Source organism: Bombus pyrosoma, linkage group LG4, assembly GCF_014825855.1.
Source record: "Bombus pyrosoma isolate SC7728 linkage group LG4, ASM1482585v1, whole genome shotgun sequence".
Taxonomy (NCBI): Eukaryota; Metazoa; Arthropoda; class Insecta; order Hymenoptera; family Apidae; genus Bombus; species Bombus pyrosoma.
Genome location: NC_057773.1, coordinates 9,913,890 through 9,927,493, shown reverse-complemented (window position 1 = coordinate 9,927,493; position 13,604 = coordinate 9,913,890). Strand labels below are relative to the sequence as shown.

Sequence of the window (13,604 nt, the reverse complement as noted above, 5' to 3'; positions counted from 1 at the left end):
GTTTCACCTAACAGCAAAAAGAGCATTGGGAAGGAAGAAACGGCGGAGATCACAGGAGAGAGGGAAAGGAACGCGCTTAATGATCGCGTGTTCCGCACAGGTGATCGCGAGGTCAAACGTTGCTTCTCCAAAGTCCGATAACCACCGACTACGAGCGAAATGATTAACGATAGCCTGAGAAAACCAGACGTAGAGCCAAAGAAGAGAAAAAGAACGGTGCGAGGGAAGAAAGGTGTGCCATATGGAATTCGGTATATAGCAACGGTAAAATCAGCGATGGGATTAATAGAAATCGGAGAGTGTTACGGCACCTCAGGCGCGGACAATCTGCACTTGAAATCTAGACATCGAACGATGAAGACTAGAAGCGAAGAGGAACAACATTTGCCGGCAGCAAACCGTGTAAACAGCAATTCCTTTTTCGTGTTGGTGCAGTAACGTTGCTAAAAAAGAAAATGGCACAATGACCTGGGACACGCGGTGTTACACGCGGGTCACCTACGCGAAAGCGAGCGAATAAGCGAGCAAGCAAAGACGATGCGGAACGTTTGGTACATGGTGCAACTCGCGTACCACGCGGGCGTGCACGCGTGCATATCAATTCCGCGGGCGCGGAGGAGTCGCCAAGATCTCATGTAAATCATCGAGACAAGATGGCTCCTCCCTATTTTCTTGGCGCAATGTGCACGCAACGACGGAGCGGTAATGCTCGAAGCATGTTTGAAAAGCGAAAACGTGGTTCATCGGGGGACCAGTGATCGAGCAAGGAGGAGAGACGGAAGGAGAGAAAGAGAGTGGAGGAGTGTCGAGTGTTACACGCGTGAATAGTGCGTTTCGTTGTATAATGCGCGCGAGGAACACACCGAGCCGACGTGCACTCGCGCAACGGTCGACCAGACCGAAGTATGCTTCATCGTAAATCATGACGAATAACTATTTACTTATCGTAGAATCGTAAATAACGGGACAAAAAGAACGCTCCATACCGGCGAAAATTCACTTTACAATGCTAATGAAATTCTGAAAAGTTCTGTACAAAGGATATAACAGGTTCATAAAAATTTATTATGGTAAGCGTTCAAATTGTTTCCCGAGTCATCGTATATAAGATAAGAAAGCATACTTTTGATTTGACGTTATTATCTCTAAAGCACTTTTTGAAAGAAATTTCTGTTTTTCTTCGTGCAGCGCCACTTAAGAGAGGTAGTCCATTACTTTTATTGCCCGACCATCTGTGCGTTACCTGAATTACCGTAAACTATTTGTCCTCGTTCGCGACACAGCACCGGTATTTTCCCGAAACAGAATTATTTTCCTCTCTAATCTCCTCGAATCAGCCCGGAAAGTATCCCGGTTAAAAGGAACTCACCTATTTCACTCTCGACGATCAAGGAACACCAAGAATCCGATCGACTGCAATTCGTAATCGACGAATCGATGAATGATCGAATTACCGTGATGTTCGACGAGCCTGCTGACATCCAAACATCGAGAGGAACCACCGAGAGTAGACCAACCGTCTGTCGATGTCTAATTACGCACTGATTTTGTCCCTTCTCATTTTCGTTCGGTCTTCACAACGTTAAGTAACTAACGGTCCTGCGGGACGAACCTGCGCAACTTTCGTGGTAGACAGAGAGGATCAAACCGCATCGAAAGCCTCCCCTACCTAAGCTTCGGCCAGACTCCTCGAGACACCCCTTTTTCGCCTAGCTAAGTCAAATCGACCGAACGTGCTCATCGGCCCCTGTAATCGAGACGCGAATCTTTCTATCCCTGAGCAGGTAAAACGTGTGTGTACGTTGCAAAGCGGCCTGGTAAACGCAAACTACACAGGGTGTTAAAATATCAATCTCTCGACGTTTTAAATTACACGCGAGAGAGATCTCGAACGCACGTGTTGCACGGGGACCGGTGTATCGTTAGACTGTGAATCAACGACGGAAAGAAACGGGCGCAGGCCGTAGTTCTGTAGCCAGTTACGATGACTAGGGAGAACGAGGGAAAAATGTAAACGGAAGAAGCGAGCTAAAAGTGCAAATAAGTAAACCGCTAACGACTCTGCCTAGTCGCTTCTCTCGGCAGATTTGCAAGACGTATTTGCAGACTCCACCTTAAACCGAGCCACATGGCTACGCGTATACTTTCTAATTATATAGTATCTTCCCGCCATCAGCTGTGCTCGTTGGCTGACCGAGAAACTCGCCGGTATAAAAAAGAAGGCGGGGGCAAAGTCGAAGAAAACTCGGCACTCAACGGATAGCTCTCGACGAAAAGGTGGGAGATGCGCAACCATTATAAACCTGCGACACGTTGCGCGATTCGCGCTATTGCAAAACGAGAAAATAGAGGGGTCAATGCGCGCGATCGCGACGTTATCCCTGAAGAGGAAAAAGAGGATTTCAAGCGCGATCTTTCGACCATGGTCAGAGGAGCGCAAAAAAGAAACTCGTAAGAAGAGTTAACATCCCGTACGGTTTCGAAATGATAAATAAAACGAACGAACAAAATTTAAAATAAGAAAGCGTGCTGCATAGTGCGCAAAGGGGATATAATAACGCGAAAGTTAGTACGCGCGGCCCCGAAGAAAACAAACGATCGGTGATATGTTTGCAAAAAGGGTGCTAGGTAACAGTGTGTGATACCACTGTGTAGAGTACGATACAGAGGTTGGCCGTGCAACAACCTCGTAGTTCACCGACTACGCCTGCAGCTTCTGTACGCCACGCGAACATACACCATCCACTTTCCTATTTTGCGTTCAGTAGCGACCGCTTCATTTCGATAACGGTAACGCAGCTCGATCGTTCTGCCAATTTTGTTGCCAATTCAACCGGACCGATCGTAAAGACGATCAAAGTTGAAGGCACAGTAAATTGGCTACATAGCGATCAGACGGTCAGACCGACTTTTTCTACTTCCGCGCTCTCCGGAATATGACTCACCTTCTAGTCTCGTTCGGATTAGACAAGTCGCTTTCGAATTCAAGACGTTTGAGTTCAATAACTCTACTTCAACGTTTCTGTACATATAAGTCAAGTTGTTTTGAAGTCGTTTCAATGCAAATGAAATACTTCAACTTCGCTTAAGGCTTCGGAAATTAGGTATTCCAAAACAATTGAAAGAACAGATTCACGTTTGTAAAACGGTTTCAGATAATTCGAACTCGAGTGACTTGACTAATAAGAACGAGCTTATGACGAAGATGAAAAACCTGCAACTCAAGCAAGTAACAGGTTCGTATTCCGTACATAACAAAACCATAGATTCGCTACTATAGTAATTTCAAGACGCTTCGATTCAAACAACTTGATTAATCTGAACGGAGCGTTAGAAATTCTTACAAACAATCTCGTTTCCCGGTACATACATCAAAGTTTAGGAAACGTCGAGTAAAACTTGAGGCACACGAGTAACGCGCTCTAATAGGTTAAAGCACGAAGCAATTACTCAAGCTACAGCATCGAAAACAAGCAGTCATCTTTCGAAACGTCTTTCGAGACTAGACGCCTACGCTAAAAACCACTTGCAGAACAAACTCCATCCAAGTTGTAGCGAACGAAGGAAGTACATGTTATACGAGTATCAAGAAGTAACAGGATGGTTATTCGCAAAACGGTCCCGTTGCTAATGGATAGACGCGTCAGAGGAGAAGGTCAGTTTGGCGCTAGCAAAGGGTCAGCCATATAAAAACGTAGATCGACTCGAGCTTTCGAAGAGAACAGGTTTTTCACAGTTCCACCATTTCTTCGCTCGTGTAACATCGCTCCCGTTCCGCGCATAATACTCGCATAGAAACCTGCGGTGCACCTATTCTCGCCGCGGACCCGTGAGAAAGGACACGGAAGATCGACGATCGCTTGTAAACATCGAGAAGAGTTGCGGAAATTTTCGCACGACCCTGATATTTTACGAGCCGACTGTGCACGTGATCCGTACCGCGCCCACGTACCATCCACACGTACGATTCTTTTTTCTTAACCGTTGTTCCGTTTCTATACGTCGAGCTCGCGAATTCTACGCTAGAGAGAAACCTGTACGCTAATATAGGGTGTTCCAGCTTTTTCTGGCTGAACTTTGTCGGGACATTTTAGGAGTATAAACAAGAAAAGAATATTACACGGACGTAGGTCGTTTAAGGTTTTATCAAAAAATTATAGCAAAAATAAAACCTTAGTCCTCATTGTTGCGATGAGTTAATACGGAGAAACCATCGATCATTTGAGACGAAGTTGAATCCATCTTCGTCGAATAATAAATATTATTTCTTACCACTATCAATCTTCTGTCAATAGACGTCTAACTAATGATTAGTAATTACGTCGATTGTGAGCCTATCAAAGGATTTTCACGTAGCAAAAAAATTACAGCTTTGTTAACGCGTCCTTTATTCTTATATTACAATATTAATGTATTACAACTTGGTAACGAAGCGTCGAATCTGCTATCTTCATATAATATTTTTATATCATTCGTATCTATAAAATATAGTTTGACTAGAAAAAGTCTGAAACACCCTATATTCGTTGAGCATAGAAAAAAAGGTGGTGCAGCAGCAGCAGAAGAGCAGCGAAGTTGAACGAAGTTTAACTTCGTTAAAGGTTTAGAGGGAAACTTTGAGCGACGGTATTTTCAGGCTGTCGCGAGCACGAATAGGGTAACAAGCCCTATTCCAAGTTCTTGCCACGGCTAAACGTGTCGTGGCAAGATTGCGTACCAACCGGGAACGATTCGAATCTCGCAAAAGTCGCGGCGTAAGTTCACGACGCTTGGTACATACGCGTCTGGTAATCAGAAACTCGCGTGCTCGACTTTGTGTACGCGGTCAACGTCTCGAACGTCATAAATTATATCATGACCCTGCGGTAGTTCGTGATCAAGATGATCTATAGGTACTAGAATATTCACATGGGGATAGGTCATGAGCGTAGACGGAAGAAGAGGAACGAGGAAATATTCCAGTTGTTTACGAGATGGTTTCTCCGCGGAAGAAGAGGAACGAGGAAATATTCTAGCTGTTTACGAGATGGTTTCTCCACAGTTGATCTAGGATAGATTCAACTTAGCTAAATCCCGTAGTTGGAGTATCGCCAGAGAGCAGAGAGAGAAAGAGAGCACTTAAGAGCGCAATCTCTTCATCTAAATGAACCCGTGGCACGAAAATTACCCATTGTAACTGAGGCTATTTTTCTTGCACTTCAAAAGCCCGCGTACCTATAGTAGAAAGGAATTCACACGAGCTCTTATATGATCGCGATCTTCAAACAATAGTTCATAAAAATATTCCAACATTTGTAGAAATCCTTTATGAATATATTATACGTTTACGAAATATTTTGCAATTTGATTAACGTTATAATGAGACTCGATTATCACTTTGAAGCTACAAAATATTTAGTGAAAATATCCTTAACACAGTATACATAAGAGCTATTTATATTATCGTATAACGAAATATCTTCTAACTTCTATATAACTTCTCAACAATTTAAAAACGTTTTATATTACACGTATACGATGAAGTATACACGATAAAGTTTTCTACGTCCGAATACTTTCGTGAACCACTGTATGTGTAGGCGAGTGTGTATCCTGAATTTTAGAAAAAGGAAGAAAAAAGAGAAGAACGTGTATTTGCGCGAACAATCATACACCGCTGCGCAAAGAGAAGCCGTCGTCGTATACGAGGAATTAAACAATCGACCGATTGTTATCGGGCGTGACGTCTAATAAATATGCAACGGGAATGCATCTACCCGGCGGTCTGTAAAACAAAAAACATCGGAGGTAGCCCGGAAATCGTTTAACGGCGCCGGCAGCTCGGACACGCCGACAGCCTCCAAAAATTTCTACCTTGCGAGCATGCAATTTAAAGCGAGTCTAATTTGAACGCAAACAAAGAGTTAACATTTATTACGGCCGCTCCTCTCTGCCATCAACCAGTTCAGTTGACTACAATTGTAAACTCATTATGACGAGGCGGACTAAACAAAAAAATATGGAAAAACGTCAATGTCAAGGCTTGTGCGATCTTTCCTAGTTTTCCTCTCTCTTTTTTTTTCGTTTTTTGCTCGTTAAAACGAGAAACAACGAGCGAACAGCGTTTCTTTTAACGACCTTTCCATGCGCGTACATAGAGAACGCGTGATTAAAAAGATGTGCGCGTTTTGGAAAAGGTACGCGCCGCTCGATTCTCTCTGTCCCTCGTCGTTCCTACTAATTTAAATCTCGGCATCGTTATCCAAGAACATCGTTACCCAATTATACTTATACGGTAAATGACAAAGTGATGGTCGTTTTTCGGATGAAGTCACCGATGTCATCTCAAGGTCGGCCTTTTTTACACGGTAATAAAACGCACATGACGATGCAATTTTTCAAATAACCGATAATATTTTTCTTCCTTATTTCTTTTTTTATTTTTGCGTAACACGTTGACCGTCATGAGTAATCGTCATACGTGATCGATATTGGGTTTACCAGAGACGCTGTATGATGAAACATTTAAATTACATAAACGCTGTTGTGCGTTCGTTCTATGTATAAAACAAGGCCCTGTAATTAAAAAAGAATTCTTGTCGCAGCCCACGCGTTAAGTAACATAAACTGGAACAAATAAAAAAGTTGAACGCACGACAATAAAGGGGCGCGTATCAGATAACAATTTTTAATCCACCCTAGGCCTGAGTTAGGTAATTTCGCGAGCCTCAATTTAACCGGGCTACCTCGGTCCCGATTAAGCCAGTCAATCGAGACCCCGCTGTAATTCGTATCCACGTGTTTCCAGCAAGAGAGGGGAGAGAATGAAATGACCCGAACGACCGGCGAAGGTCCTCCGACTTTCCGAAGCACCGAACGGAACGCGTTTTCGCGTTCAAAGACGCGAGACCGATCGTCGTTCGAACGGAACGAAATTTCCAAGGGGCGGATGAGACAGGAATCGGAAACAACGAGCAAACCGAGCTCCCGACTAGCGAAAAATAGTCTTTCCAGGCAACTCGAACGAAACGAATTCGAATGGAACGGGCGTGTTATTCGTATTTCAAGCGAAAATAATCGGCCCAACCATCGCGATATCCTGCCGTATGTATTGTCAATGTTCTACGGTCATGCCGCGTTAACTGACCATCAGTATTACGAGAATTTTATCCGGTCAATTGTAGAAGATGTAATTCTAGGTAGATAGAAAAATCTGACGCGTTTACCACGTAAATGTCATATAAATTTCATAGACCACCTGTCAAACAAAAATGTTTTATTTCAAGAAATGCGTAGAAGGATAACAAGTATCACGTATCTATTTAAATTTTGCAGTTATATCTTAGAGAGTATTAAACGCGAGAAACAGTAATTGCTTCAGCAAATTTCATTAATTAAGGATACGATCTTTGTTTGCTATCTTTTGCTATTTACAAGAATAGTATTATACATTATACATACGTAACGCTAATGGTTAGTTCCAAGAAGTGATGGGGATATAAACGGGCAGTTAACGAAGCAAAATACTAGTCCGCTAACGCAACACTGTTATACCTGTTCGTAGATCAAGTTCAACGACCGTAAATTTTATTTACGAAAATCCAAGTACCTCGAAGCCTAACTCCTATAACCGAGCGAGTGTAGAGACCCGATCTCCACTTGACATGACTTTAACGCGCGTATCGACGAGCCACCGGAGACCGTATAAAGGGACCGTGATTTGCTTAAGCAAACCTAACGGGTCTGACTCTAGATACGAGTCAATGAAAAGAAACATACTTGCACGATATCGATCGAGTAAATTCCATTTGATCGATTCGTACGCTAGATCTTTTATAAGATCCACAGATTCTTAGTCTCGTTATCGGCATTACTCGTTATCTTGCCGCGATGCTTCTACTTTGAGCTTTATGTAATTTCGTCATACTATAAGTCCCGAAATTGTATAGTATCGTAATTTATTTACATTCTTCCCCAGTTTATCTTCATTATCATTTGCCTAGGATATCATCTTTTTTCAATAAGTCACAAGATTTTTGGCAGTTAATTTAATTGTATTAATCGTATGGTTATCAATAAGTGTGAGTGAATAAATTCTACGAGTTTATTGATTTTCAGTTCCAATGCTATCTCCAGGCAGTATCCCTTTTCGCGTATATCTCTAAGTTTTATGTACACTAAAGGTTTAGGTACTCCGAGGCTTCAACTCATTAAATAAATAAACAAACAAATTCAATATCGTTATATAAAAAAGTATTCACGAATAACTCACAAAGTATAAAATTCACAAAGTAAAAAAGTATTCACAAGGCTCACGATCCGATCGAAGGATAAATGAAAGTGGTCCCGAAGCTACCTACCTATGGTCACCAGCGTAAATCAATCTCGTTGCCGGCTGTATGTGATATCGAATCTCAACTATGTATATCGAGGATGGGTGGAAGCCCAAAGGCTCGAGTGGACCGTAATAATTTACCATCGAGGAACTTGCCAATGTGAACGTCCCCTCCAATTGAGAAACACTGGGGTTACTACGGCCACTCGCAGACAGCGAGGCGCACAAGAGACGTTCGCGCAATAGTGTGTCATTTGAGATTGAATAATCGCGTTTCACGATTCGAAAAGCGCAATCGATATCGCTGCGTGAGTCCGCGAACTTGATAACCGATAACGCGATCGACAGCGAGTCTCCGATGAACCTGAACTTTCATCTATCGCTAAAATCGGAGCTAAAATCGATTCACGACCGATGATAAAATCTTTAACTCTGAGAAAACTGAATGTAAAGTTAAATCTGTATGTTTCGAAACATTAAAATATATTACTATACCCGTAATCGTAAGATTTGTAAATTCGTAACAAAATTCACTAAATAAATGAGGATATTATGTATCACTTTTTGTGCTTATCTTATTTTTGCAAAGACACGCTTATACTACTTTCCCATTGAGGTTTTAATTTGTTATAGTAGAACTAATGGATTCGAGTTTAACCGATCGGAAAACTACGAAGCCTAAAAGTCTGTGGTAGGATGAATCTGTTGTGTTAATTGACGAAAAATTGCACTGGTTCTTCCGATTCGTCCCCCATTTATAATTTTACTAGCTAACTTGAATTGGTCCAACTTGATTCGATTGGAATCTAGCTCTCTGATCAACATAAATAGAATTCGTCGATTCGGTTTCTATTCGCTAAGAGATAGGGAAACTTGCAATAATCCTGTATATGCGTCTGTATCAATCCTCCGCGAGATGAAGATAGAAATAAAGGCGATTGCGTTCGACAAAAACTTTGTCGCGAATAGCTCCCTCGTGAATAAAATGCAATCGACTCTCCTGGACGAGCGTATTGTTCCAGACCAGCGTTCAGCCCAGAGAACAATTCAATCCCGTTCTCTGCAGCCCACTTTTTTCCACGATTTCCTGCGTTACTAAATACCGGCAGCGTGACTATCCGCACCGAATCGATGAATTCGATCGATTGAATTTCGACAAATATCCATTATACACCGAAAGCACTATTTCCAAAAGAATAGCGTACCGGTAGCGCTGGAAGCGACGGGAAGACGACAAATCGCATTTCCACCGTTCGTAGTTCTCGACTTTCACGAACGTAACAATGCAATCACGAACGTAAACAACAATCAACATAATCATTACAATTATCTAGAATCCTAGCAATAGTCTCTTATTGTGTTTTAGTAGAGCTTTAAATTACCCATATTTAATAGTGTAATAAAATTGTTTCCTCATTTATATTTATATCCCATAATAAATTTATTCAGAAAAAAAAGTGGAATACCCTACGGGACGAATGAAATATGACAGGGCTAAATGAATTACGTATATTCATTATTGGACACTATTTGAACAGGTGATCCTTTAATTATTTTGAGCGGTGTGCAGCAGCTTCGTGTAATTACATTACAGTTTACCACCAATTATCGTCGCATTGTTCTACGGGTTCCATATTATCGGACGTACTACAACGTTCGCAATTAACCGACTCGTCGTACAATCGGTTTAAAACGATAAACGCGGTGCCATGTCGGTGCGATCTCCGCAACCCCGCCACGCTGTATAAACATGAATTTTATTACAACGGGACAGGGATTCGTCGATGAAAAAAAAAAAATGAAAAGCGGTAACAACCGCGTGTCGCTCTTGCTTCATTAGCCAATCGTGTACAATAAGAAATAGCAAGCCCGTAGCCAGGAGTCCGTAGCCAGGTGACTCACGCTGCGTACCGAGCACGCGAGACCCGATTGCTTTTAAATAGCGATGCATATTATATGCGAGGAAGGTCCACGCTCGCCGACCGATAAATTATAGCCTTCTATATGCTTGCATGCTAAACGCAAGTGAACATTTGTAAATTGCAAACGAGGAACTTTTTTTTCTCCTTTTTTACCTCCTCTTGTTTTTCTTTTTTCACCGTATTCTATTCTAAACAGTTCCGGTATCGAGCTTGCGTGAAACTTTCTTCACGAATAATTCATCGTGACCATGGTACGGTAGTACTTCGCTAACTTGCAACGGGTCACGACCTTATCTGGCCAATTATCGAAACAGGTAAATTTCTAGGGAATCCTGAGTATCTCTATTCTTCGTCAAACAGAGGTAAACTATAGATACCTGACACATTTGTTTATTTTACATACGTGACATAAGAGGTACACTTCTCGAAGTCGATTCCAAGAACCGATGAGGATAGCAATCACTTAACGAAGTAAAATCCAGTCGTTTAACGTGCTAGTACTGTCGGTAATGTCACATAATAGGAAAGCAACTTGTAACTTTCGACACACGGCTCAAACGAAATTTAAACCGATATAAAGATACATAAATAACACTACCTACTCATTATTATTTCAGAAACGAGTAATGAATCACTATTGTCAAGTGACTAACGTCGACCTTTGAATAACATTGAATTCCCCGAATCGAGTTAATTCTCGTGAACAACATCGGCTGACCGTATCGCTATATACCGCGTAGCGACACTGTCCCTCGAAATCCGACTAATTTCCGAAGTAACACGTTACACCCTCGAAATATCGCGCGCGTTGCACCGTGACGTGTCACCTTGAGACACAGAGAGACCGACTAGTAGAGTGTAGTTGACTCGAAGAAGAGCGCACGGTGTTGAACGTGCCGCGAAGAAGAAACACATAAAAGAAAAGGTTCGGAACTGGTTCGGCGAAGTCGAGCGTTCTCGGGTGCGCACGGCGTACACTACGAACAATACGATTTTCTAGGAGGAAACGGTGCAGAAGAAGCGGTCGAGAGGAGGTGGTGGTGTTATACACAGGAGGAGAAGGAGAAGGAGGAGGAAGAGGGAAAAAGAGAAACAGGCATGGAGGGTCGCGGAGCACGTGAAAGGCGATTTAAAGGGAAAAAGAAGGAGGTGGCCTTTAAAAAAAACAACGAAGGAACATGGCGAACCGGTCGCAGCCTCCATTCGTCAGCTGGGAGCTCAGCTGCAGCCGGGCGCGGTGACCTCGACGGAGCTTCACGGAAAACCGAGTCAATTTGCAAGCAATAACGGTGTCATACCGCGCGTACTTTTCATCGGTGATTTAACGAGCTTTTGTATCTTTCACACACACGAAAATGCTATTATACGTTCGTGTTTCTCCACTTTCTTCTTTCTTTCAATTTTTTCTTTTTTTTTCTTTTGTTTTTGTTTTCTTTTTTTATTATTAAATTTGTTACTTTTGAACAGTACATATACATATATCGATAGATCGGCGTGTTCCTTTCGATCGAGTGACCCGCCGACATTCCGCGGAAACACGGTCATCGGTTGCTTTACAGGTGATCGACAGTACCTCCGACCGACTGACAGTTCAACGACATTCGTCTTTACCACTGTACGGAAAAACGCGTTTCCCTTTACATACTTTGTGTAAACGCTCCTATCGATATCGATCACGCCTTAAATCCAGGAGATTTCGACTTCAACGAATCGCGAAATCGTTCGGGTTTCCCGAAACGATCCACGTTACTTAATTAAACGGATATTCAATTCGGCTATGTTTAACAAAGCTTTTATCCATCACTCCCGATTTTGATCTACACTTAAAAGAGATGTGTAGAAACATGTATGATTTTATCCTTAACTAAACATGTCCATGATATAAACAGTTAAGAATTTTCAGTTCACTCACAATTTGTATAACGAACGTAAGAACCACTAACGTGTCTGTTTACTAAGCGTCGTAAGTCCTTCATCACATTCGATCTTAATATACACTTGAAAAAAAAAATGTACAGAAACATAATATATAATTCCATCTATAATGTATAACATCAAAACTGACAAGATACTCGTCACGAACGTATATCAGATATACCGATTTAACCGATTTGACAACTGATTTCCAATTCACTCACAATCTATATATTAAAGTTCAAATCGATGAAACAATCGGAAGAAATAAAAGGCTCTCGCGGACTGTTACAATTAAAGGTGAAAGAGGTTACAAGATAGGGATCGGAGCACCTCTCGGTATCGCAGGAAAACTACACGTATTTACACGAAACGAGACTCCTGAGGAGTTATCGCGATGGCTACACATAATTTGAACGTGAAACGAAGGCGAAGGAAAGGAATTACAGTTTTTAAAAGAAAGACGGTGAACCGGTCGGTGCGTCCGTTCATCAGCTGAGAGCCCAGCTGAACCCAGCGGCCGCTGTAACCTCAACCTTTCTAATAGGCTGTATCGCATGAAAAACGATTAACCCTCAATGTCCGCGAGTCCTCTAAATACGGATTAAGCTAAAATACCTGTCATTCGAGTTTCATCTACGGGCGAACGACGGAATGCACGAAAACACTGGATTTTCAGAGATAAAACTTTTTGAAAGCCCACTCACAATGGAATCTTCCAGTAGACTAGCCGAGCCGGCAAGCCGTTCTCTTTTGCGTGCTCACCCACCGTTTCACGCACTGTCTCACGTTTTACACCGTTAATCCTTCTTTCGTGAACCGTTTCGACTTTTAAAACAGCGGAAGGCTCAATGATAAGGTTTAGCCCTCGTTTCGATCAGTTATAAAGTGCTTATTTGCAGCAGAAACGCGGCGGTATGCATACCGCTGACAGTTCGAGCTGTCACTTTTTGACGACCGCGTACGTGCCGCCATCTGATGACGCTGCCATTAGACATTGATGCGTTTGAAAGAACCGCGCTCAGATCACCTAGCAACAAGATCAATAGACTAAGTTACAGCAAGTCGAGCAATAACCAATGTATCTATTAATGATTTAATTAATTATTTAACCAAGGGTAAATTAGTGAACGTAGAACTTCGTTTACTTTTTGTATTGCTGTTTTAATCGAGCACTTCCCACGGTGTTGAATAACGATCAATTAAAATACTTCATTCGATTGATTGATTAATTTTTAATCCTTAAAAATTGCAATTGATAATTATGTACTTATTCTGATCGATAATTCTAACTATACTTCGATTGAAGTAAACTCTAATCATTAATTGTGACTGATAATCAGCCACTTATAACTGTAGTCATCAATAATTGTAATCGTTGGTCATTAACTGCCACAATATATAGCACAGCACCGAATTCCGGTACTGCTATAAAACTTATACCTGACTTTCGA

At 41.9% G+C, this 13,604-nt stretch overlaps 1 protein-coding gene across 3 annotated transcripts in view; it reads right to left on the bottom strand.

Moving 5' to 3' along the window:
* Positions 1-13,062, bottom strand: part of LOC122566727 (sestrin-1) — a 148,807-nt gene extending 135,745 nt beyond the window's left edge. The window contains exon 1 of one of the 3 annotated variants that reach the window (XM_043724394.1): positions 12,769-13,062. The gene's annotated coding sequence lies outside the window, so the exon portion shown is untranslated. Of the gene's footprint in view, positions 1-10,639; positions 10,755-12,768 lie in introns of those variants that run through there. The other 2 variants (XM_043724395.1, XM_043724396.1) reach the window with 2 other exon arrangements.
* Positions 13,063-13,604: the final 542 nt, after the last annotated feature.